Source organism: Erythrolamprus reginae, chromosome 7, assembly GCF_031021105.1.
Source record: "Erythrolamprus reginae isolate rEryReg1 chromosome 7, rEryReg1.hap1, whole genome shotgun sequence".
NCBI classification, from domain to species: Eukaryota; Metazoa; Chordata; class Lepidosauria; order Squamata; family Dipsadidae; genus Erythrolamprus; species Erythrolamprus reginae.
This window is the reverse complement of record NC_091956.1, coordinates 47,686,025-47,713,372: the sequence shown is the minus strand read 5'-3', so window position 1 is coordinate 47,713,372 and position 27,348 is coordinate 47,686,025. Positions and strand designations below refer to the sequence as shown.

Sequence of the window (27,348 nt, the reverse complement as noted above, 5' to 3'; positions counted from 1 at the left end):
GTTTCTAACACCAGCTAACAGGGCTTGCCATTCAGATACCTCCTCAGTAAATTTAGAAGAGGGGGTTGTTAGATCATACACCATTCGGCTTTGAGATGATGACACTGACGTGGGGCTTCTCTTACTCACTTGTAGTACTGAGGGCATCATTGGGTAGTTACATAAGGATGATAGTATCTCCTTCTCTGCTGGGTCCTCTAGTGGCCCCTGTGTGTCTTGGCTTCTCTTTTCCATAAGCTCACATTCATGCAAACCCCTCCTTCCTGGAGGATAAGCAGCCAGCGGGGAAACCAAATCTATAAGTGGTTCGGCTGTGTCCACTATGGCCAGTAGAGATTCCCTTAAATTTTCCAGCTTAAGTAATATATTATCTTGTTCTTCCCTTAGGAGAGTGCCAAAAGCGTTAATAAGTCCAGTTTATGAGATGTTAAGTGCATCGTCACTGAGCAATGCTGGCTTACTCCCACTTTCTTCATCTCTCTTTTCCAAGGTTGAGAGTGTGGAAGAGACAGCATGTTGACAAATAAAGATTTAACCTTTTCCTCACAGAAAACTGTGATTCGAAAAATTTGGAAGGAGGCTAGATGTGCTTTCATCTTAAACACCATTAGTGGAATGGTGGGCTGTTTAAAAGTCAAAGTAATCTCTTCCAATTTGGGGGCTCTGGAAGCCACTCCACAGCATGTCCTCTCTGACAATGGAGAAACTGGTTTAAGGAATTTAGTATGGCACTCTTAGTATTCCAACATCCATAATTAATTCTAATTAAATGAATTCTAAGAGCAATCTTGTGTGTGTTGTAGGAGAGATACTTTTCTGTCTTCTAATAAATCTATTAGTGCCTCCCCCTCTTGCAGCCCTGCTTGGAGAAGGCCTAATTTTCTGTATGGGCTGCCACTTTTTTGTGGGCTCTTTAAATTTCTCCTCTTCCCTATCCTGACTGGGATTTATCCATAGCTGCTGTGACAACTTTAGTGTGAGTGACTGTAGCCCGTTGTTGGGCTTGCAGAAAAGCAGCCATATCCTTTTTCATTGTCTCTACATCATGTTGAATGGTTATCAGTTGCTCAAATATTGAAACAACTATTTGCGCTGTGAGTAGGCATTGTTTTGCCATAAACTCTGTTTTGTTCTCCCACTGTAAGCTCTCCACATTCTGAATTAGTTTGTTGATCTTTTTTTAGTCTTCCTCAGCCTCCATATCAGCTGTAGCTGTAACTGGACTCCTTGGTTGTAAAAATTGTTGGCTGTTTGGAAGGACCTGTTCTGACCTCTCTAGATTGTTGAAAGTGGAGGTGGGGGATAGATTTACTTACTTGTTTTTACGGTGCAAAAGTTGTAGGTTACAGAATGAGTTTTTCCTAAAGCCAAACTGTTTATCAGATAGCAAATTGTTTGTCTCAAAGTGGTAAACGGATTGATTTATAATTGATTCCATAACTTTGGATGTAACATAACACAAAGAGTTTGGTCTATAATTTTCAACTGAACTAAGATAAACCTTTTTTAAAATTGGTATAGCTATAGCTGATGATCATAGAACAGAGAACTAATTCGAAATGATACTTGGAAAATTGTACCCAAAAGTTCAGCTAGGATAGTAGCAACTATTTGTGATTCAACTTGCGAATGAGGGACTATAATCATTACTATCCATTGCTATAAAAACAAGCAAACATTCAGATTTTAGTTTGGGAATTATGATACCAATGTGCCTTTCACTTTAGCTATTATGATCTTTCAAGTAACCATCAATGGGATTTTTTTTTTAAGAAAAAGAGGATTATGGGAAATGGATAATTTTTCTTCAGGCCTGGCTCTTGGAGCTCTTCCAAACTAGAGCTTTGTGGTACCCCATAATCAGTTCTGGAGTTGTATGGTTTGGTATCAGTATTTATTTCTCACTCAGCTGAATAATATCTGAAATTATGTTTCCATTTTAAATGGAGAACTGATGGGCTTGTGTAACATTTCTAGCAATTTTAGAAACAAGAGTTTAGAGATGGAGTTGTATCCCAAATATGAATATACTAAGGAAAATATAATCTTAACATGAGCATAGTATTCTCTAAGTCATCATTTTCTACAAAGCAAATGAAATGACATCCTGCATATAACTCTTTTAAATTTTTATTCACATTAGGGATCACTTTTGGCCCACAGTTTCCTATACCCAATTCCAACCTGCACTTGCTGGTTCATTTCCTTTATTAAGTTAATTGTTAGGGTCATTAATCTATGTCAAGGAAGCTTTCCCAGTACTTGATGAGATTTTCAGACATCAAGCTGTGAGGCATTAAAAATGATAAATTTACATCTAGGTAAAACGATGCCCTTCAGCTTCAATAATGAATCACCATTTTGTTTACAGATGAGTATTCTGCTCAAGATATGGCAGACAGATATAATTTTAAAGGGGAAATGGCATTACTTTTGGAGATGATCTATAGAACTAAAGGGATAATATGACTGAGAGATAAAAGATTTGGTGCAATTAATTTTTTATATATGAATTTATAGATGCACATTTGAACTGATTCTGTCAGATCCATGTTTTATAAAGGGGAAGCTTCCTTATGAAATGTCTTGAGTGGAAAATTTATGTTGGTTGCTTTATAAGTGTTCATTATTACTTAGGACCTAATTAAAATAAGCTTTACAACCTATTATTAATATTTACAATATTCTGATATTTATGCTGTCTTCAGTAGCTAAAAACTTCTGAAACCATAATCACATCTTGATCCATCTCTGAATTGCAAGGCTAAAACTTTCCAAACGCATTTATTAGAATTTTATTCATAATGTTGTAACCATCACTTATATTAATTTTTAAAGTGAACAATTTTATATCATTAACAGCAGTACACAAACTTGTTCAAGTAGGGCCTTTTTATTTGTATTAAGCTTAAACATCTGTGTAGGTGAACCCAACAAAACTATATTTGTTGGAGGAGGCAGCACATGAGGGAATTCTATATTCTCAAAATTTCTATGATATTGTATATGTGATTTGATTTGAAAAAATCCATTAATACTAGTCTTTTATAACTGGTGTTACTTGAGTATGTATTATAAGAGACCTGAAAGAGCAGGTCCTCAAACTACAGCCCGCGGGATGGATGCGGCCTGCTGAGGGTATTTATCCAGCCCGCAGCAGCGCACAAGATTTTATCAATAGATATAATAAGCTCCTGAATCTCCTATCCACTCACCGCGGTCTCTTGCTGAGCAAGGAGGATGTGGAGAGCCAAGGGGCAGGGAGGAAAGCGGGCCTGCAATTGATCCCTTTCTTTGCCACCTTTAGAGAGAGAAACTGTTGCTGCCCTATGGCAGAGCAGCAACAGTTCCTTTCCCTAAAGGCGAGAAAGAAAGGGGCCAATTGCAGGGCCACTTTCCTCTCCACCCCTTGGCTCTCCACCTCCTCCTCCCCCTCCTCCACACCTCCTCCTCCGCAGTGAGTGGACGGGAGATTCAAGAACCCCCCGAATTCACCTGAATGGAGGCGGCAGCGGCTTCAAGGGACCAACAGCTGGTCCTTCTCGGTGTTGCTGCAGCCTCCGAGGGCACCACTGCTGCTGATGCCTCCGTTCAGGCAAAGGGATCTCCTCGGTGGGGGCCTCGGAGGCTGCAGCAATGCAGCGCCGAGAAGGACCGGCTGTTGGTCTCTTGAAGCCTTGATCCCTTTGCCCAAATGGAGGTGGCAGCAGCGACTTCAAAGGACCAACAGCCAGTCCTTCTCGGTGCTGCATTGCTGCAGCCTCCATCGCCACCACCGCTGCCTCCGTTCGAGCAAAGGGATCTCCGTGATGGGCAGTCTCGGAGGCTGCAGCTCAAATGGAGGTGGCGGTGGTCGCGGCGGCCTTGGAGGCTGCAGCAATGCAATGCCGAGAAAGACCGGCTGTTGGTCCCTTGAAGTCACCACCGCCACCTCCATTTGGGCGAAGGGATCTCCATGGTGGGAGGCAGCAGCGGCTTCAAAGGACCAGCAGCCGGTCCTTCTCGGCACTGCGTTGCTGCAACCTCCAAGGCTGCCACCGCCACCGCCGCCTCCATTCGGGTGAAGGGATCTCCGCAGTGGGTGGCCTTGGAGGTTGCAGCCCTGAGAAGGACTGGCTGTCAGTCCTTTGAAGCTGCTGCCACCACCACAAAGATTCCTTTGCTCAAATGGAGGTGGGAGCAGCAACTTCAAAGGACCAACAGCTGGTCCTTCTCGGCGCTGTGTTGCTGCAGCCTCCAAGGCCGCCACTGCTACCGCCGCCTCCATTCGGGCAAAGGGATTTCCATGGTAGGTGGCCTCAGAGGCTGAAGCCCGAATGGAGGCAGCGGTGGCGGGTGTTGGTCCCTTGAAGCTGCTGCCGCCCACCGTGGAGATCCCTTCGCCCGAATGGAGGTGGCGGGTCCATTCCGAATGGAGACGGTGGGTTGCGTGAGGCTGCCCACCACAGAGATCCCTTCACCTGAATGGAGGCGGTGGTGGCTTTAAGGGACCAACAGTGGGACTTTCTCGGCGCAGCATTGCTGCAGCCTCCAAGCTCCACTGCTGTCCCCGGATCATTGCAATGACGAAACATCATAAGTCGGGGACAATGAAACCCAGGGACTACCTGTAATTGGAGAGAGAGAGAGACAGGAGAGGGGGGAGGGAAAAAGAAAGAAAGAGGGAGAGATATAGAGAAAGAGGGAGAGATACAAAGAGGGAAAGATAGAAAGAGAGTGAGAGAAAGAGAGAAAGAGAGAAGAGAGAGAGAGAGAAAGTAAGAGAGAGGGGGGACAGAGAGAAAGAAAGAGAGAGAGAAAGAGAGAAAAAGAAAGAGAGAGATAGAGAGGAAGAGAAAGAAAGAGGGAGAGAAAGAAAGTGAGAGAGAAAGAGAGAGGGGGAGGGAGAAAGAAAGAGAGAGATAGAAAGGGAGAGAGAAAGAGGGAGAGAGAAAGGAAGAGGGAGAGATAGAAAGGGGGAGAGAGAAAGAGGGAGAAAGAAAGAGGGAGAGAGGGAGAGAGAAAGTGAGAGATACAAAGAGGGAGAGAGAAAGAAAGGAAGGAAGAGATAGAGAGGGAGAGAGAGAAAGAAAGGAAGAGAAAGAAAGCGATCGAGATAGAAAGAGAGAGGGGGAAAGAAAGAAAGAAAGAAAGAAAGAAAGAAAGAGAGAGATAGAAAGGGAGAGAAAAAGGGAGAGATAGAATGGGAAAGAAAGAGGGAGAAAGAAAGAAAGAAATGGAGAGATAGAGGGAGAGGGAGAGAGAGTGACAGATACAAAGAGGGAGATAAAAAGAAAGAGGGAGAGATAGAGAGGGAGAGGGAGAAAGAAAGAGGTAGAGAAAGAAAGAGTGAGAGAGAGAAAGAAAGCAAGAGAGAGAGAGAGAGGGAGAGAGAAAGAAAGAAAGAGAGAGAGAGAGAGATAGAAAGGGAGAGAGTGAAAGAGGGAGAGAGAAAGGAAAAGGGAGAGATAGAAAGGGAGAGAGAAAGAAAGAAAGAGGGAGCGATAGAGAGAGAGGGAGAGAGAAAGAGAGAAAGAAAGAGGGAGAGAAAGAAAGCAAGAGAGAGAGAGTGAATGAGAGAGAAGGAAAGAAAGAGAGAAAGAGAGTGAGAGAGAAAGAAAGAGATAGAAAGGGAGAGAGAGAGAAAGAAAGAAAGAGAGATAGAGAGGGAGAGAGAAAGAGGGAGAGATACAAAGAGGGAGAGATAGAAAGAGAGTGAGTAAGAGAAAAAGAGAGAGAGAGAAAAGAGAGAGAAAGAAAGAGAGAAAGAAAGAAAGAGAGAGAAAGAGAGAGAGAGAGGGACAGAGAAAGAAAGAGAGAGAGAGGGAGAGATAGAGAGGGAGAGAGAAAGGAAGAGGAAGAGATGGAAAGAGAGAGAGAGAGAAAGAGGAAGAGAAAAATGATAAAATGATGGAGGGAAAGAACGAGGGATAGGAAAATGAAACAAATGAGAGAGAAGGAAAAAAACAGAGAAGGAAGAGAGAAGTGGAGAGGAAGGAGGGAGGGAAGGAAGGAAGGAGAAATGGAGGGAGTTTGTTGATTTAAGTTTAAATTTACTTGTTAATATAATATAAATTACTTTATTACTTTATTACAGTGGTACCTCGAGATACGAGTTTAATTCGTTCCGGACCTGGGCTCTTAAGTCGAGCAGCTCTTATCTCGAATGACTTTTCCCCATAGGAATTAATGTAAATAATTTTAATTGGTTCCAGCCCTCAAAAAACTCACAAAGTTAGTCTAAATTATGCAGAAAGACATGTTTTTAATGAAGAAATGTACATGTACATATAAATGAATAATGAAGTTTCTTTCACTTAACTTGTAAACTTTCTTAAACTTTTAAATTTACATATGTTCAACTTCTCTGCCACCCAATCCTGTAGGACAGAGGTCCCCAACCCTTTTTGCACCAGAGACTGGCTTTAAGCAATCAAGAGAGGAATGGGTGAATGAATGGACGGAGGGTGGGAAGGAAGGAAGGAAAGAGGGAAGGGACAGGAACAGAGGAAGGAAGCAAGGAAACTTATGAAAGGGGAGAGTAAGAGAGGAATGAGTGAAGGGAGGGAGGGAGGGAAGAAGGTGGGAAGGAGAAAGAAAAGAAGAAATAGAGGAAGGGAAGGTAAAAGAGAGAAAGAAAAAGAGCAAGAAAGAAAGAAAGAAAGAAAGGGGAAGGGACAGGAACAGAGGAAGGAAGCAAGGAAACTTATGAAAGGGGAGAGTAAGAGAGGAATGAGTGAAGGGAGGGAGGGAGGGAAGAAGGTGGGAAGGAGAAAGAAAAGAAGAAATAGAGGAAGGGAAGGTAAAAGAGAGAAAGAAAAAGAGCAAGAAAGAAAGAAAGAAAGAAAGAAAGGGGGAAGGGACAGGAACAGAGGAAGGAAGCAAGGAAACTTATGAAAGGGGAGAGTAAGAGAGGAAGGACTGAAGGAAGGGAGGGAGGGAAGAAGGTAGGAAGGAGAAAGAAAAGAAGAAATAGAGGAAGGGAAGGTAAAAGAGAGAAAGAAAGAGAGCAAGAAAGAAAGAAAGAAAGAGAATGAAAGAGAAATAAAAAGTCTCCCCTTAAAACCTTAAGACGAGACAGTCTGGGGGGGGGGCGAAATGCCTCTGCAGTCCTGGAATAGGTCACTCGCTTCATACCGGTCCCTCCGTCCCACCCCATCCCGAACTCCGGCGGGTGTAAGAAGCCGGGAGGTAATCGCCCCGTTAGCCAGATGCGTTTGGAGAGGGCAGAGGGCTTAATCTATCAATCTATCAAATTAAACCCAATCAGAGGTGCCTATTCGAGAATCCTAACTACGCTCTCCTTCCCTCCTCATAGATTCAAAGCCTTCCCAGACCTTTTTCCATCACGTGCGGCCGGCCACCCTCGCGCAAGCTAACCCAGTTCTGAAAATACGCCGTAGCCTCAGATTGCAAAACACGCACACGGTCGGGGGAGGGGGGGATCCAGATCTCTCCCTCTCTTTCTACTTCACGATCGATCCCTGGAACTTATGAAAGGGGAGAGTAAGAGAGGAATGAGTGAAGGGAGGGAGGGAGGGTAGAAGGTGGGAAGGAGAAAGAAAAGAAGAAATAGAGGAAGGGAAGGTAAAAGAGAGAAAGAAAAAGAGCAAGAAAGAAAGCAAGAAAGAAAGGCAACTTCAAAGAAAGGCTCACTGAGCATCTCTCACTCTCTCTCTCTTTCTATCCCTCTCTTTCTCTCTCTCCCCCCTCTCTCTTTCTCTTTCTCTCCCCCTCCTGGACTCCCGGATCGCTCGCTTCTCCGACCAGCAAGCCGGCTGCCCGGAAAAGCATCGCATCATCAGAGGGGTGCGTCAGCGGCTTCCGAAGCACATGGAAGGGCTTAAGCCGCCGCCTTTTCCCTTCCCCGTGGGAGCAAACATGCTTTGCACCTTCCTAACTCCCTCCTCCCCAGCCAAACCCCCAAAGCATGTTTGCTGCCACACGATTTAGCCAGGACAGGAGCGTTCGGAGCCCGAGAGGGGAAAAGAGAAGAATGGAGAGAGAGCCGCGCGCCGGAGCCAGACGCCGCTGCCGCCTCAACAGCAGCCACGGGAGGGGAGTCACGCATGTGTGTCGGTGTGATTGCGATTCCCCTCCCGTGGCTGCTGTTGAGGCGGCAGCGGCGTCCGGCTCCGGCGCGCAGTTCTCTCTCCATTCTTCTCTTTCCCCCTCTCGGGCTCCGAATGCGGTGGGCGGCGGGAAGAGGAAACGAGGCAGTCCCGGATCGCTTGCTTCCCAGACAGCCGGCTTTCTGGACGGGGAAGCAAGCGATCCGGGACTGCCTCGTTTCCTCTTCCCGCCGCCCGCTGCATTCGGAGCCCGAGAGGGGGAAAGAGAAGAATGGAGAGAGAGCCGCGCGCCGGAGCCAGACGCCGCTGCCGCCTCAACAGCAGCCACGGGAGGGGAGTCGCGCGCGTGTGTCGGTGTGATTGCGATTCCCCTCCCGTGGCTGCTGTTGAGGTGGCAGCGGCGTCCAGCTCCGGCGCGCAGCTCTCTCTCCATTCTTCTCTTTCCCCCTCTCGGGCTCCGAATGCGGCGGGCAGCGGGAAGAGGAAACGAGGCAGTCCCGGATCGCTTGCTTCCCAGGCAGCCGGCTTTCTGGATGGGGAAGCAAGCGATCCGGGACTGCCTCGTTTCCTCTTCCCGCCGCCCGCCGCATTCGGAGCCCGAGAGGGGGAAAGAGAAGAATGGAGAGAGAGCCGCGCGCCGGAGCCGGACGCCGCTGCCGCCTCAACAGCAGCCACGGGAGGAGAGTCGCTGGAGCTGCCCCCGGACTTTCCACCAAGCCCAATGCCGCCAGCCCACATGCCCGCCTCTCCCCGCGGCGGCGGCAGTAGTGCTGCCCAGCGCTCCGGCGTTGTCCGGGCTTCTCCCGCCACGCGCAGCCCAACAGCTCGCTCCGGCTGGCGGCGGCGGAGGAAGGCGAATGTGGCTTGGAAGCTGGGAGGGGGGCGGAACGTCTTTGGCCATTTAGCTCTTCCTCCGAAAGGAAAGCGTGGAGGCTGCCTCTCTCCTCCCATATTCCGCCCCCTCCCAGCTTCCAAGCCGCATTTGCCTTCCTCCGCCGCCGCCAGCATCCAGCTCTTCCTCCGCTTCTTGCTTCTCTACAAAATGACAGCTGGGCGGAGCCTGGCGGCGGCGGAAGGAACGCTCGTACCCCGAATGTGGGCTCGTAAGTAGAACAAAAATATCTCTCCCCTCCTAGCTCGCATCTCGAAATGCTCGTATATAGAGCAGCTCGTATGTCGAGGTTCTACTGTACTTCTTTATTTTAAATATTGTATATGTTCCCATTTTTTTTACTTTAAATAAGGTATGTGCAGTGTGCATAGGTTTTTTTTATAGTCCGGCCCTCCAACAGTCTGAGGGACAGTGAACTGGCCCCCTGTGCAAAAAGTTTGGGGACCCCTGTGATATATGGACAGTGTTATTCAGAGAGATAATGGGATCCTTTCATTTGATGCATTCAAGTAAAGACTACAGAGCCATCTGTCTTAGACGCTTTAATCTAGATTAGTTCACTGAGTGGAGAATTAGCCTAACTGGTCTTCCCAACATTATGATTCTGTGGCTTTCTTTCAAGGCAACTAGGAATTTTACTTCAGTGGCCTTGTATTCCTAAACAACGATAAAACTGTTCTTTTTCATTTCAAATCGTATAGTTGTTGGGTATCTGCTATAACTGTTCAGTGCATATATTTGTGAGGCAGTTATGAGCAAAATAGATTTGGTTAATAAACACATTTAAATTGGAAAGGAATTATCAAGAAACACAACTGCCTTGTTAATCAGTGCAATTGCTCAATTAATTTTATGTCAGCTCACTCTTTAGAAAACTTGGCAGCCCTCCAAAATATAGAAATTCTATGAATTCCAATGAAATCCATCAGAAAACTAAATCACAGTGGGATACAGGGGCTATGATCCAAATTGCTTAAGCCTCAATGAAATAAATAAGAGCTGATGTGTGCAATATTTGTCCTGTCTTAAGTTCTTATGTTAATTATTTTAACTGAAAAGACAATATGTTGAAATGTTTTTATTTAATAATTATATAAAATTGAAAATGCAGTACTTTGAAAGGGGCCATTCAGGCAACTGACTCCAAGCAACTAAAAATAGGGTTCAAAAATACTAGAAGTATAAATTACAAACTGTTATAAATGTAAGGAAAAAATATGGAATATTCTGCTTTGTTTATTTGTTGTAGTCATCAGTCAATGTAACAGCAGTAAACATTTTGTTCTTCATCCTAAGACACAGAACAGAAAAATATGCATTAAATATGACATGAATGAGATATTTGTCATTATTGAAAAATACTGCACACAGGTATATTTTGTAATACACTTATTTTTCCTAATAACATCATTCTCTGACCAACTATTATAATTATTTATATCTTAAACTCATAAGTATTTTTATCTGAACAATTGTAGGCATTTTAACTGATTGAGATTTTAATTCATGCAAATACATTTAATTTACTTTCTATATCAGCCACATTTATATATGATCAAAATATCATAGATTAGCAAAATTCATTGAGATTTTTTTTTTCATATATTTGTTCATAGGATTTAAAAACTCTTCCACTAGGGCTAACTGAGTTAAGTCAGTCATTTAATGAACATAAAACTGTTTTTCAAAGAATCTCCGGGATTGGGAATTGAGACAGTTGGTGATTTACACATTTTCTGAAGAAAGAAATGTGTGAAGCAAACTGTCTGCTTTATTAATTTAATTGGCATGTGATTTAATATAAACTGCAGGCTTAATTTTTGTCTGCCTATTACAAATGTGAAATTTTGCTTGGTTATGTTTTCATATGCTATAATGGATTAAAATGAAAGCTGGATGAACCTAGGAGTTTGAAGTAATTATCATTATTTTTAAACTATGATTTGGTGTGATAACTGGCAGTGAGCATGTAATCCCTATGTTTCTCCTTCATACTGGGCGAGATCATCCAAGGGCATGGGGTGAGGTATCATCAGTATGCTGATGATATCCAGCTGTACATCTCCACCCCATGTCCAGTCAATGAAGCAGTGGAAGTGCTGTGCCGGTGCCTGGAGGCTGTTAAGGTGTCAACAAACTCAAACTCAACCCTGATAAGACGGAGTAGCTGTGGGTTTTGCCTCCCAAGGACAATTCCATCTATCTGTCCATTACCCTGGGGGGGAATTACCAACCCCCTTGGAGAGGGTATGCAACTTGGGTGTGCTCCTCGATCCACAGCTAACATTAGAGGACCATCTTTTAGCTGTGGTGAGGGGGGTGCACCAGTTGCAGCCCTACCTGGACCGGGAGTCACTGCTCACAGTCACTCATTCCCTCATCACCTCGAGGTTCGACTACTGTAATGCTCTCTACATGGGGCTACCTACTTCAGATCGTGCAGAATGCAGCTGCGAGAGCAATCATGGGCTTTCCAGATATGCCCATGTCACACCAACACTCTGCAGTCTGCATTGGTTGCCGATCAGTTTCCGGTCACAATTCAAAGTGTTGGTTATGACTTATAAAGCCCTTCATGGCATCGGACCCGAATACCTCCAGGACCGCCTTCTGCTGCACAAATCCTAGTGACCAATTAGGTCCCACAGAGTTGACCTTCTCCGGGTCCCGTCAATGAAACAATGTTGTCTGGCACGACCCAGGGGAAGAGCCTTCTCTGTGGCGGCCCCAATCCTCTGGAATCAACTCCCCCCAGAGATCAGGATTGCCCCCACCCTCCTTGCCTTTGGCAAACTCCTTAAAACCCACCTCTGCCATCAGGCATAGGGAAATTGATTCCCCTGGGCCGTTCTGTTTTATGTATGGTTTGTATGGGATGTATTTTATATTAAGGGTTTTAACTGTGTTTTAATCATTAGATTTGTACTGTGTTTTGCTGTTGTGAGCTGCTCCAAGCCTCTAGAGAGGGGCGGCATACAAATCTAATTAATAATAATAATAATAATAATAATAATAATAATAATAATAATAATAATAATATCACACAGGACAACTGTAGCATCCTTTGAATTCATATTTATTTAAATTTTCAATACTATAATTTGATCTACAAAGTGATAAATGGCTTAATATAGAGTAATAGAATAGAATAGAATTTTTACTGGCCAAGTCTGATTGGACAAACAAAGAATTTGTCTTGGTGCATACGCTCTCCATTATATAAAAGAAAATATAATTTCATCAAGAATCATAAGGTACAACACTTAATGATAGTCCAGATACAAATAAGCAATCAAATCATATTACAAACCAGTCAATATAAATTGTAAGGATACAAGCAACAAAGTTACAATCATACAGTCATTTCTGGGAGGAAATGGGTTATGGGAATGATGTGATTAATAGTGGTGCAGTAAATAGTTTGACAGTGTTGAGGGAATGGGCATTGGTACTCACCTGATACGCCCATTCTCACATGGTAGAGCTAGTGTCCAAGGATGGGTTGACTTTGTCCATTAGCCAGACAAGAATAGAAATATAGAAACTGAAATTTGATGCTGAGCCTTGTCTCAGGGTGAGTCAATCACGCAATACATGGCCGCTTTTCATGATGCTGTGCGGGACTTCGACTTTGAAGACCTAGAGTGCTCCCTGCTGGAATAATTGGTTTACAGCATGCATGACCTGCAGCTCCTGCGCCGCCTCCTGGCCCATTCCAAGCTCACCCTAGCCATCGCCATTGATGATGCCTGTGCCACTGAGATTTCATTTCATTCGTCCGCCAACATACAATGCCGCATCCCGCAGCCAACCATCTATGCAGCCAAGCGTCCATACAGCGACCTGCCTGCCTATTGACAACACCAAACAGGGGGAAATGGTCACCCGTCTCCATGCTACCACCTCTCAGCACTGCATGCCTGCCCACGGGAGCAACCAGTGGAACACGCCTATGCAATGACTGGTGTGCCCACCTTGCCTCAGTTGCAGAGATCTGCACCCTCACTCCTCATGCTGTTTCCGCACTGCAACCTGTCACAGCTGTGGAAGATTGGGCCACCTGTTGAGGGTCTGCCACTCAACACCAAACCCTGCCAAGCCGGTGTCACACACACCACTTGTTCCATCACCCAGAACCACACTGTTGAGTCAGCCAGTGGACATCCCATCACTGGACAACCGAGACCCAAGATCAGTACGGCAAACTCCACACCAGGAACCCATAACACTTATAGAGGGCAATCCCTCTAAGGAAACAAATGAGGAAGAAAACTCCCAACCATCTTCTAAGGGAGCAGTGACACCTCTCCAAATACCACTGTCACTACCAGGAGCCGAACCACGCCGTTCCACAAGACCACACAAGTGTCCCTCATATTTAGGGGACTTCGTATGCTCAAACCAGGTGGGGAGGGGTGTTGTGTCCAGAGGACAGTTGGGAAATGTGGCCCGCCCCTTATCCTTGGGCGGGAAAATACAGAGCCTGGATTGGCTGGCTCAGCCTGGCAGCAGGAGATATAAATAGCTGCCTGGTGCAGCCATGTTGTTGTTGTTACACCGTTATCACGAGTTGCTGTTACTTCTATAATAAAGTGAGAGTGATTATTTCTGAGCCTGTCCGCTTCCTCATTGGTTGGATTTTACACATAGTAGCCCAACCAATGATACAATCCCCTCAGGAGAATTTAGCCAGCCTCAGTAAGGCATCCTTTGGTGATTCGCACCAAGCCAGGCCTCATCCCACTTCCTCCCCTCTCACAGCCTGAATGCTGGCACATAGAACGATATTGGGCCTGCAGCATGAGTGACAGCTGGGCTGACACCTGAGACTGACTCCAACCCAATCAAGATCAGAGTTGTTGGGGAGCTCACAGGGGGAAGGAAACTCACAATTAAGCTTGCAGATGGAGATAAGAACTCTTTGACTATTCAATGGAAGCAAAAGTACATGTCTTAGACTAGGATTGAGTTGAAAGAGGAGTAATCTAAGATGGAGGGCAACATTTATGCATTTTCAAACTCAGTCCTGATTGGCTAACAGTCAAGGTCAACCATCCATGGAAACTAGCTCCACCCACTGTGGAAAATTATTTGTTTAGCAGAGTGATGGTATTTGGGGAAAAAACTGCTCTTGTGTCTAGTTGTTCTGGTGTGTAGTGCTCTATAGCGTTATTTTGATGTTAGGAGTTGAAGCATTAATATGACAGAAAGTGGAGATAAGCATTTACAATTACATTATCAGATAATTTTTAATTGGGCAAACAGGTGTATAGTCTAAAAATATGCTAATAGATATAGGCACAAAAGATTATGAAAAGAGTGGAAAATAGATTTGACATACTCTAAAGAGTCTTCATTATGTAGAAATGAAATGGAAATTGATAGATGAAAGCAAATATGAGTTATTCAATTATAGTAATTTATTTAGCTGTGCTCATTTGCTTACAGCTATTGCCCACTACAGTGTTGCCAGGGTGTCCAATTTACCTGTGCCAAAGGTGCTTTTCTAAAAGACAACTGGACGTTCTTGATTTCTTTTATTTGAAAACATTTTACTAGTCATCCAAGAAGCTTCTTCAGGTCTCCTTAACTCATGGGAAATGAAAGGGTTTATATTCCTTAACAGTAATCTGGTTGTTATCACTCTAAAGGTTGGTCATCAGTTTTCTGAGAATCGTTGAGACCACTTGATGGTTTAAATTTAGAGTCAACTGAATCAGAGTGCAAAATAGTTATGGAACCTTGGGACTGCTGAAAGGATGTATTATATACAGGAGGTAGGTGATGTCGTATCCCTCCCAATTTTAACATAGATAGCCTATTTGACCAGTCTTTCAAACAGTGGTCACTTCTGTACAGAATGTGAGCTTTGTTGACTTCATAACAGTGGTCTTTATCTTTCAAATGCAAATGGAATCCTGTCCCGATGAATTTGTTGTGATGAGTCTCCTTTGTTTATGAAGCAGTTGTTTTGTTTTCCCAATGTAAAGATCTGTACATGTCTAACTGCATTGCACTGCATATCTCAAAGTGAAATGTTTTTAAAGAAAAAACCCATAAAAATCCAGTTGTTTTTTGGAAAAGCATCTTTGGGACAAAATGACCTGGATAACTGAGAATGTCTTTCTTGATCATAATAAGAATATAAATGCTGCTACCATTTCTAGACCCCATGTGGTAATAAGTTATATTTCTCCTAAACGTATGGGACTGACTCGTTCTAATTCCAATGTAACCTAGACAGCGTTCCCCGTAAGCTGTGTGCGTCAGCACGCGCGTGCCCCAAAATACCTACACACACACACCCTTTTCCACGGGTACGCACTCCCCATCCCCCTGCCAGCCCGCGGGGGGAGGCACCGGCAGTAGAAGGAAAGGGAACCATGGCCACCCCTGCCTCCCGCCGTGCCTCCGGCTCCCTGGTGCCCCTGGTCTCTCGGCACTGCCCCCCGCCCGCCGATCCGGCCCCTCTCCTCCTCTTCCGCCGAAAGAAAAGCGTGGAGGCTGCCTGCTTGAGCCTCCCATTGCTCAACGCTGCTTCGCCTGTCATCCTAGACCTCTGTTGTGTTTTCAGGGGGGAGCGGCGGGAAAGCCCTGTGCCGGCCAGGAAAGCCGGCTTTCTGGGAAAGCAGCGTGCCTTTTAAACATGCTGCTTTCCTGCACCTCTTTCCTGGGGGGGGGGGAAAGTGGCCTCCTCCCCCCCCTGCCCAGGAAAGAGGTGCAGGAAAGCCAGCTTTTCTGGCCGGCACAGGGCTTTCCTGCCACTCCCCCCCCCCCCGAAAACACAACGGAGCGGCATGGAGCAACAGGAGGCTCAAGATGGTGGCGGCAGACCTCTGTTGTGTTTTCGGCTGGGGGGGCAGGAGGACCTTCCTGGCTTTCCCGGGCAGCTGGCTTGAGCCTTGTGCCGGTCAGCAAAACCGGCTGCCCGCCAGAGACATGGAGAGAAAGAAGGGAAAGAAAGGGAGCGAAAGAGGAGAGGAAAGAAGGAGGGAGGGAGGGAAGGAAGGGAGAGAAAAGTGAACGAGAGGGAGAGAGAAAGGGAGGAAGAGAGAAAGGAAGGAAGAGATAAATATAAAGGGAGAGAGGGAGAAAGAGAGGGAGAGGGAGGGGAAGAGGGGAAGGAAGGAAAAGAGAGAGAGAAAGAGAAAAAAGTGGAAGGAAGAGAGAAGGAAAGAAAGGAAGGAAGGGAGAGAGAGAGAAAGAGAGAGAAAGAGAAGATAGGAAGGAAGAGAGAGAGAGAGCAAGAAAGAAAGAGTGAGAGAGGAGAGAGGAAGGAAGAGAGAGAGAGGAAGAAAGCAAGAGAGAGAGAGGAGTGGAAGGAAGAGAGAGGGAGAGAGAAATGATAGAAAAAAGGGGAGAAAAAAGAGAAATGAGAAAATGATTGAGGCAGAGAATGACAGGAAAGAGAGAGAAACAGAGAGAGAAGTGGCTCTTGATTTAAAGCATATGGTAAAAGCACTTAAATAATAACAGAGAAAAAAACCCCCAGCCCTCACCTGTTTTTATTAATAGTTATGTTTTTGGATTTGCTGGTTGTTTTAGTTTTAATAGTAATAGAGTTTGGTTTGTTTTATTATTAATTTCTTTTAATTAAAAAAAAGGGATTTATTTATTTGTTTGTTTGTTTGTTTGTTTATTTATTTATTTATTTATTTATACTTCTATGCCGCCCAGTCCCAAGGGGACTGCCGCTCAGACACTATACTTTTCCGCCCACACCGGAAAAAAATTAGAGGGAACATTGAACCTAGACAGAGAAGGCTCATCTAGTGGACATCTTTTAGTTTGCATAGATTATTGGTATTTATGAGGTAATAAAATTGTAAAATTGTATTAAGATCATGTCTAAAGTCAGAATTTATTTTCAGAAAATTGGAGTTTGAATTCATGAAGTTAGCAGATACAATAAAGTTCTTTTTATGTGGTCCAGTCATTCAGACAATTAGGACACCAAGGAATACTGCTCTTAAATTATAGAAAGGCAGATTCTCTGTGTTAGAACAGGTTGACAATAGAGTCAGTTTCTGTTCTCTGGAGAGGAAATCTATAGGGAATTATTTTGTTTTGATTCATGTACAGAAAAGGGAATAAATTCAATGCCCTAAATAAACCATCCCAACTCTGTAAATTTAAGAATCTTCATTTTAAATAATTTCCATGGCACCAGCTCTTGTGGTCTTTACAATTGGTTTTTGAAATATTTTCAACTTAAGAATTTTGACATCTTTTTCTTTCATCTTTTTCTTTCAGGATTATGATATAGTTTTTCATGGACTTCAATATTACTCTATAAATTTAAATTATAAAGTTTAAAAGAATCACAGATAATTTTTAAAAAACAAATATCTACAAAAAGTTCAATTAAATATCAAACTTTCTTAACTTCTTTAAAATCAGACCATTGGAACCTGTTGAGTTAAAAAGCAAAGAAGTCCAAGTCATAAGAACTATGGACATATTGCAGTCAAAAGTAGAATGCATGGAAAAAAATATGTCAGTGTTTGCTTCCAAGAAGCTGAGTTTAATTGGAAGGAGTTTTCTTTTAATTGTACAGTAAAAAATAAAAAGGAATAGTTGAGTTGATAAGCAGTCTTTATGCTATTCCATTTATAAGGAGTTTTCTTTTGAAAGTTTGTTTTTTTAGAATAGACCCACTATAACTAATACAACTAATAGAATAATATATACTGCTGAAAAAAATAAAGGGAACACTCAAATAACACATTCTAGATCTGAATGAATGAAATATTCTGATTGAATACTTTGTTCTGTACAAAATTGAATGTGCACAACAGCATGTGAAATTGATTGTCAATCAGTGTTATTTCCTAAGTGAACAATTCCTAATTTCACAGAAGTTTGATTTACTTGGAGTTATATTGTGTTGTTTAAGTGTTCTCTTTATTTTTTTGAGCAGTGTATTTCTTCTTGAAGTAATCAAACCAAAACCTTACTATGATCATAGATCAGAAAATTAAAGTTTAAAATATAAATAATAGAGCAAAATTAAAATTAGTTGAAGCAGTCAATTAATGTTGTCTCTACCACAAGTAGAATCTTCTTATAACTTGTCTGCTAATAATAGTTTATTATTATTATTATTTATTAGATTTGTATGCCGCCCTTCTCCGAAGACTCGGAGTTTAATATAAATCACATCAGGTTCACCTGGGAATTACTGAAATATATGCTATATGTACTAATTCTTAATGCTATATGAAATCTCTATAACAAATACATTAAAGGAGGACATATTTGACTGTTTGTATTTCTCCATAATCACATATATAGTCTTTCATTTATATGTGTTTTATTATTTCATACATTAAGAAGGAGAGAAGGTGTAATTGTTATGGCCCTTAGATTCTGAATCTGATGCTGAAAAAGAAGGTCCAACTGAACTCATAGAACGTCAGCCTCAGGAGACATCATACAATAATTATTAAGCACAGGCAATACCTGAGCAACTGTAAGAGTCAGAAGAACATGATGTAAGATCTCCAACCCACATGAGTAGAAAGAAAAACAAAACAGGAAAGATCTATTAGGCTTCTTGCCAAGAAAAAGAGTAAACCTTCTGATCAGTGACAGCTGGTTGCAGCTTATATAAGAATTTGCTCTCTGTCTGTTCTTTTTTCTGGAAACATTTGACATGCAGGACCTTCAAGTGTAGATTTGTCCTTTGGATTGACTGACAACATTGACCTACTCTAAAACCTTGGAATAACTTTGGACAATTCTTTGGCATGCTCCGATTCTCCAAGCAAACCTTATAGGCAAGCATCCATTTCATTTATATTTTATTTTTATTTATTGATTGATTGATTTTGTCCAATACACAATGAAGGTTTTAGTGAGTATACACATAGTAAAATACATAATGAAGGTTATAGAGGATATACTCATAGTAAAATATATCTAAGAAAGAATAGAAGAGAAGATATAGGAATAGAATATATCAATGAAAGAATAGAAGAAGAGATATATTAATAGAAAAAAGGTATAGGATATATAGGAGAGCAATAGGACAGGGGATGGAAGGTGATCTAGTGCCCTTGTACTCGCCCCTTACTGACCTCTTAGGAATCTGGATAGGTCAACCGTGGATAATCTAAGGGTAAAGTGTTGGGGGTTTGGGGATGACACTATGGAGTCCGGTAATGAGTTCCACGCTTTGACAACTCGGTTACTGAAGTCATATTTTTTACAGTCAAATTTGGAGCGGTTAATATTAAGTTTAAATCTGTTGTGTGCTCTTGTGTTGTTGTGGTTGAAACTGAAGTAGTCGCCGACAGGCAGGACGTTGCAGCATATGATATTGTGGGCAATTTATTTTATTTATTTATTACTTAGATTTGTATGCCGCCCCTCTCCGAAGACTCGGGGCGGCAATACTTAGATCATGTTTAAGGCATCTTAGTTCTAAGCTTTCTAGGCCCAGGATTGAAAGTCTTGTCTCGTAGGGTATTCTGTTTTGAGTCGAGGAGTGAAGGGCTCTTCTGGTGAAGTATCTTTGGACATTTTCAAGGGTGTTAATGTCTGAGATGTGATATGGGTTCCAAACAGATGAGCTGTATTCGAGGATGGGTCTCGCGAAAGTTTTGTAAGCTCTGGTAAGTAGTGAGAGATTGCCAGAGCAGAAGGTACGTAGGATTAGGTTTACAACTCTTGAAGCCTTGTTGGCTATGTTGTTGCAGTGGGCTTTGGCACTTAAATCTTTTGTTATTAGTATATTGAGGTCTTTAACCAAGTGGGGGTTATCTGTGATAATTTGATTATTCAGTTCATATTTGGAGTTCAGATTCTTTTTTCCAATGTGTAGGACAGAGCATTTGCTAGTTGAGATTTGCAGTTGCCATGTGTTAGACCACTCAGAAACAGAGTTTAGGTCTTTTTGGAGAGTAGTTGTGTTATCAGTCGGGTTGAAGAGTTTTACATTGTCGGAGAAAAGGACACAGTTGCTTGTGATGTAATCGCAAAGGTCATTGATTAGAGAATGAAGAGCGTTGGTCCCAATATACTACCTTGGGGAACACCGCTTTTAACTGGGACGGGAGTGGATATGGTCCGTCCTATTTTGAGCACTTGTTATCTGTTTGACAGGAATGCTGTAATCCAGCTGTGGAGGGATCCTGAGATGCCATAGGATTTGAGTTTTAGGAGTAGTTTGTCCACTGAATCAAAGGATTTGCAGAAGTCGATATAAATTGCATCTATAGATTTCCCTTGATCTAGATGAATTGCCCATATATTTTTGCAGTGGAAGAGTTGCAGATTGCAGGATAGTTTTTTTCTGAATCCAAATTGTTTGTTAGAGAGCAAATTATTAGTTTCTAGATGGAGAGTAATTGATTTGTTTATAATTGATTCCATGACTTTGCATGGGATGTAGCATAGTGATAGTTATCGACAAGAGAGGGGTCTCCTTTTTTGAAGATGGGGATGACCATTGCTTTCGACCATAGCTTAGGAAGTGTGCTGGTACTGAAGGATTTTTCAAAAATTATGCTTAGTGGTTCAGCTATGGCAGAAGAGAGCTTTTTTAGGAAGTAGGCATATAGACCGTGTGGTACGACTGATAGAGAAGGTTTAAGGTCATGTAATGCTTTTTCAACTCGGCCTTCAGTGAAGTCTACTTGGGTTAGGTCGTTGAGGGAGTTTGAGCTGCGATTGATGAAATTGGGGGATGAGCCATTGCTGTTAACAAAGAAAGAGCCAAAGAAAGAGTTGAGGAGGTTAGCTTTGGATGAATCGTCATGGTATTCTTTGTTGTTGGGTCCTTTGAGAAGTGGGATAGTTCTAGAGTCTTTGAGTTTATTGTTGACAAAGTTGTGGAAGGCTCAATTAGATTTGGTGCGTAGAAGGTTTTCCTCTTGTTTGCTGTAGTAGTTAAGGCATTCTGCTTTTATTTGATTGCAAATGCTTTTATATCGGCTTTTGAAGTTGGAAACTTGTCCTTTTTTGTTTTTCCTCCAGAGAGATTTTTTTCTTGTTTGTAATTTTCTTATTGAGATGGGGAGGTTATTTTTTTTTGTTTGTGGTACATGTTAGAGGTACATGAAGTCTGATAATAATTTTCATTTTGAGTAGGAATGTGTTGTAGAGGTCACTAGTAGTGTAGCATTCAGTGAATAGAGTTTTCCAGTTTAATGTTGAGAGGTGGGCTTCAATGAGTTCATAGTTTGCTTTTTTGAAATTGAATTTTGGTGTTATATTATTTTGGTGGATCATAGTTTGATTTAGATTGAGACTAAAGTTTATCATGCTGTGGTCACTGTTGGTGTAGTAATTAAGGACTTGGGCTATGAACTGGGAGACTACAAGTTTAAGTCCTTCCTTAGGAACAAGGTCAATTTGGACCAGCTACTCTCTTGTATGCCTGTAAAGGAGGCAATGGCAAGGTACCTCCTGAAAAAACTGTAGGGAGTAGCCCAGATAGTAACCAGGAATCAATACGGACTTCAATGCACAAAAAAAGGAAAAGACCTCTGTGGAACTATTAACTAATAGGCTAATTGTGATGCATATAATAACTGGCCCAATGTTTTGGACTTAAACATGATAGTGGTTAATATTTAGCTTGTGAAGGTCTCAGAAGTATGTAATACTTATCGACTGACAATGAGTCAGTCGAGGTAACTGGGGCTTCTCCTTGTCCATCTGTCTGGGAGGAGGTTGACCTGATGACACCTGATAAAGTGGACAAGGCCATTGGAGCTGTGAGTTCCACCACCTGTTTACTGGATCTGTGTCCCTCTTGGCTGGTTTTAGCCAGCAGAGGGGTGAAACGGAGCTGGGTCCAGGAGATTGTCAGCACTTCTTTGAGGAGGGGGTCCTTTCTGGCTCCCTACAAGGAGGCACTTGTGCACCCCCTCCTCAAGAAGCCTTCCCTGAATCCAGCTGTGCTTAATAACTACCATCCAGTCTTCAACCTCCCCTTTATGGGGAAGGTTGTCGAGAAGGTGGTGTCGCTCCAGCTCCAGCGGTCCTGGGAAGAAGCCGATTATCTAGGCCCTCAACTGTCAGGATTCAGGCCCGGCTACAGTACAGAAACCATTTTGGTCACGCTGATGGATGATCTCTGGTGGCCCTGGGACAGGGGCTTGTCCTTTGTCCTGGTGCTTCTTGACCTCTCAGCAGCTTTCGATACCATCGACCATGGTATCCTTCTGCGCCGGCTGAAGGGGTTGGGAGTGAGAGGCACTGTTCTCCAGTGGTTCTCCTCCTACCTCTCCGGTCGGTCGCAGCTGCTGTTGGTGGGGTGGGGGTCAGAGGTCGACCTCTAGGTCTCTCCCTTGTGGGGAGCCTCAGGGGTCGGTCCTCTCATTCCTGCTATTTAATATCTACATGAAACCGCTGGAGGAGATCATCCAAGGGCATGGGTTGAGGTATCATCAGTATGCTGATGATACATAGTTGTATATCTCCACCCCATGTCCAGTCAGTGAAGCGGTGGAAGTGAAGTGTTGGTGCCTGGAGGCTGTTGGGGTCTGGATGGCTGTCAACAGGTTCAAACTCAACCCTGACAAGATGGAGTGGCTGTGGGTCTTGCCCCCCAAGGACAATTCCATCTGTCTATTCATTACCCTGGAGGGGAGTTATTGACCCCCTCGGAGAGGGTCCGCAACTTGGGTGACAACTAACATTAGAGCACCATCTTTTGGCTGTGGCAAGGAGGGCATTTGCCCAGGTTCGCCTGCTGCACCAGTTGCGGCCCTATTTGGACAGGGAGTCACTGCTCACGGTCACTCATGCCCTCATCACCTCGAGGTTTGACTAGTGTAATGTTCTCTACATGGGGCTACCTTTGAAAAGTGTTTGGAAACTTCAGATCATGCAGAATGTGGCCGTGAGAGCTATCATGCCCATATCTCATCAACACTCTGCGGCCTGCACTGGCTGCCGATCAGTTTCCGGTCACAATTCAAAGTGTTGGTTATGACCTATAAAGCTCTACATGGCATTGGACCAGAATGCCTTTGGGACCGCCTTCTGCCACATGAATCCCAGCGACTAATCAGGTCCCACAGAGTTGGCCTTCTCCGGGTCCCGTCGACAAAACAATGTCCTCTGGTGGGCCCCAGGAGAAGAGCCTTCTCTGTGTCAGCCCTGGCCCTCTGGAATCTACTGCCCCCACCCTCCTTTCCTTTTGCAAATTATTGAAAACCCACCTATGCTGCCAGGCTTGGGGTACATAACTGACCCTTAGCTGTTTCATTTTATGTATGTTTTAATTTTATGATATGACTGTTTTATAATTTTTTTTAAATAATTGTTTTTAATATTAGATTCACGCTTTATATTTTGTTGTGAGCCGTTCTGAGTCTTCGGAGAGGGGCGGCATACAAGTCTAATAAATTATTATTATTATTAATTATTAATAGCACTCAAGATTCTTAATCTAATTTGAGAACAGGAATGGGTGAAGGTGATAGGGATGCAGAAATGGAAAAAGCTAATGGGATTAGCTTTTCTTGTGCACTTCGTCAGAAAGAAAACTAGAGATCAAGATTTTCAGCAGCATTACCAAACTAAAGATTAATAAACAATTCTTCATGCTGCTATTTGACATGCTAGATGGAACTATATTGAACAGGGGTGTCAAACTCACTGCCTGCGGGCAGGATGCATCATGTGCTGATAATGCCCACCTCCATTTTAGCAAAGGGGGGAAACGTTGTGATATGTCATGTGATGGAATGATGTTTGACACCCATGATGTAGGAGATAAGTGAACTATCAACAAATGTGACACAGTTTGGTGGTGTGGCCTAGAAACCAGAAAAGTGAGTAAATGTCAGTTGGATAACCAATTCAGTCACTCTCTCTCAGCCCAACTCACTTCACTGGATTGTGTTTCAAGATGCTTGTATATTGGATTCAAAGTCCTATAAGATCTTTCCCCCAAATCTTTTCAACTTGAAATTTTCCAAAATCTTCTCAACTTGATGCCAGTGGTTCTTGCTACATTTAAACCTAAACATATTATTTGTTGCATGTTCTCCAATTACTTGATATTAATTATTTTATATAGTGCAAAATAGTGATATGATCCCTTAGAAATTTAACTTTGCCAGAACTTTCTGAACTCTCATCAACTTCAAGCAGTTAGGTATACTAGCAACTGTTATTCAAAAATATTCCCATCAAGTTCAATGGAGCTGTACTGTGTATCTTTACGGTGCTTGTCTTTAGGCCATTTAGTTGGATATAAGACATTTATATTAATGTTTTAAAGAATATTTACCTATTTCTTCATGTTTTCCTAAAATTATTTGAAAAGGTAGCATAATAAAGACAGAGGGAGCTCTTGCTTCAGATTTGAAAATTTCTTTTTTTTGCAAAGCAATTGCTTCAATAAGCATCTCTGATTTCAAACAACCATCCTAAAATAGCATACACAATAGAATAAAACTAATCTTGGCAAACTCTACGTTTTCCTCCCTCCCTTCCTTCCTCAATTCCAGAAATATTATAGATATTGCTATAATACTGCCAAAAGCCTAATTTATGCTTGGGAATAAATATATTTTTGCATATTCTTTTATCACCTATGTATAAAAAATATACAACAACTATGTATTTGATCTCATGAAACCTCTGTTTTACCAGAGTTTGTTTTTTTCAACTCTCAGAAAAAAACAGAGCACATAGACATCCTGGCAAAATTCTATATAACTTTCTTGGAGAATTCAAATCTGCAAAATATTATTCCAGACTTGCTTGAAAATGGATGGAATGTTCACTCTATTGGCTGGAATATAGCCTTTATTCCAATATCAATAGACCTTCATATAGGCTATATTTCAGAGAAAGTATCACATATTGGGCATTTTTAGCATGAATTAATTGTAATTGAAAACTGAATGTACAACTGGCTTTCTGAAGAACTGATGATTTTGGGGACGTTCTCAAAATGCTAAGCAGTTTTTTGAATTCTAGTCTGTACTATTAACATAAACAAGAGTAAATTGATACATAATGAATAATAGATGTTGGGGGAAGCACATGCATATTGCATGATAATCACTTAGGCATTAATTGTGCCATATGTCAATAGAAAGTAGAAACACTGCCACATAATCATGACAGCTTGTTCTTTTAGGATCTGAGACAGCTGGAGAAGACTTTTGCATTTGAAGCTTTTGTGGACATCCAATTGGCCATGGTGGATGTAAGAAGAATGGGCAACCAGGCAAAACACTAAGCATTAGGGGATTTTAAAAGAAGAAAATGTGCTGAACCTCCTTTTGAAAAGCATTTTAAACTTCACAACACTGATTTTTTTTTACATTTTGCTATTGAATTTCAAGAGTGTAATCTCAGGGATGGGTGGTCTAGAGCCATTAATGGCCCATTAGCTTTGTATTGTGCCAACCGATGACATAGGTTTTAGCTTGATCCAACAGAGATGCTTTTACATTTTTCTATTTAATGAACCATTTTCATCTATGCTGAATTACAGGTCCCAAAATTTTCTGCTTGGGGTAAAAAAAGGTTCTTTTAAGGTTCAAATAGAAAACTATGCTGTTTATTGCTATATACTTTTTATAGATGTGTTTTATCAGCTGTTAAATTCTGTATTGCTACATAGTCTGTTGATTAATTTTAGATGTTTAATACATTTGCATTTAATCATAATTTCAGAAGGATGGAATCATTTTCTCATTGATATGTTGTTCTTTGAAAAGAGAATCGACGATTATCTCAATGCCTCAAAACTAATTTATTCCAAAATGAACAATGACTGGCATACACCCAAACTCAAACATGTTCCTGGTAGAAACATGTTGTCAAGAGAAAACTGCAAAAATACCATATACCTAAGGGACTGGTGACCCTTTCCCAGAGCTAATGGCTTTCTCTTCTAAAGGAAGGAGAAAATTGCCTTTGAGCTGCCTAGAATAGATTTTTTAACCCTTCAGATATTAAAGATAATTTTTATTCTGCTTCTCAAGTGTGATGCTTCTACATTAAATCTCTCACAGTGCTCTCTTGGTTGGGAACTTACTACATAAATATTCATCTTCAATAATTCTGGAAGCTTTCCTTGGAGTATCTCTTTATATTTCTGGTGTATTTCAATAAATAAGCCTATTAATTAAATTTATTGTTACTCTGAACTATCCACAAATGCACAATAAATAACACTATTTGCAAGTGTACTTTTGTATATTTATTGTCAATCTTGCTGTTCATTTTACAACACATGGAACTGTTGCTTCCGTGTACAAGGCTAAAAAACAATATATACAAAATATTATGGTGGGTCATACAGCCAGACTACATATGACATTTTTATCCACCTACAGAGTCCTTCTCAAGGACTTTGGATAGGTGATGTTGTGTGATGATGTTAAAGATATTGCCAGATTATCGTGATGATGAATAGCAATGGGGACAAAGAGTCCCCCTGGAAGATGCCCCTTCTGATGTTGATCAGTCCATAGCTTTCATTCCCAACAAAAAGCTCAGTCTTCCAATATTTCATTGCTTTTTCTATGAATTTCCTGATGTTTTCATTGACTCCAATGACTTCCAGACATTTTATGATCCAGCTGTGTGGCAATGAGTCAAAGGCTTTCTTGTAGTCAATCCAGATCATGTATAGGTTTGTTTTCCTGTTCTTACAGTTCTCCGAAATCATTTTATCAATTAGGAGCTGGTCTTTCGTACCTCTACTTCATCTTTTATTGCCCTTTTGCTCCACTGGCATGATGTCATTTTCTTCTAGGTAGTCCTGAATTCTGTCAGCTATGATACCTGTCAGCAATTTGAGCATGGTCGGCAAACATGTTATTGGCCTGTAGTTTCCTGGTATGGCTCCTTTCGCTGTGTCTTTCTGTATTAAATATGTTCTGCCAGTTGTAAGCCATTCACTAATATTTCCTGTCTGCAGCATTTTGTTGAACAATTCGGCCATTTTTACATGCAGGCTGGTCAGGTATTTCAGCCAGAAACCATACACCTGATCAGTGCCAGGGGATGTCCAGTTCTTTACCCTCTTCACTCTTTCTGCAATCATTTCAGGTGTTATCTCCAGCTGCTGCATATTGCTCCCTGAGAATTCCTTTTCAAACTCCTTTATCCACCCAGCAGTCCTGTTATAGTCCTTTTCAACCTCCCAGGGATCTTTCCAGAACTTTGTTGTTATTTTCACCTCTGGCTTTTCAATTTTCTTATCTGTTTGCTGATGCAGGTTATTATTACATTATATTATTATTATTATTATTATTATTATTATTATTATTATTATGTCAGTACAACACAGCAAACGAGATCACTAAGCTGGACTTCGTATTTCATCACCAGTCGGGCACTTCCCAAGCACCTAGGACTGCGTGATGTAGCAGTGAATTATGTTTGCCGATCCCAGTAAAGCGGCCTTTTGCAATTGACAGA

General features: G+C 42.2%; 1 long non-coding RNA gene across 1 annotated transcript; it reads left to right on the top strand.

Moving 5' to 3' along the window:
• The first annotated feature begins 1,024 nt into the window (after positions 1 to 1,024).
• On the top strand, positions 1,025 to 26,109 carry LOC139170361 (uncharacterized). The gene is made up of 3 exons (XR_011559617.1): positions 1,025 to 1,094; positions 18,605 to 18,722; positions 25,052 to 26,109. It is a non-coding gene; the product is annotated as an uncharacterized lncRNA (long non-coding RNA).
• Positions 26,110 to 27,348: the final 1,239 nt, after the last annotated feature.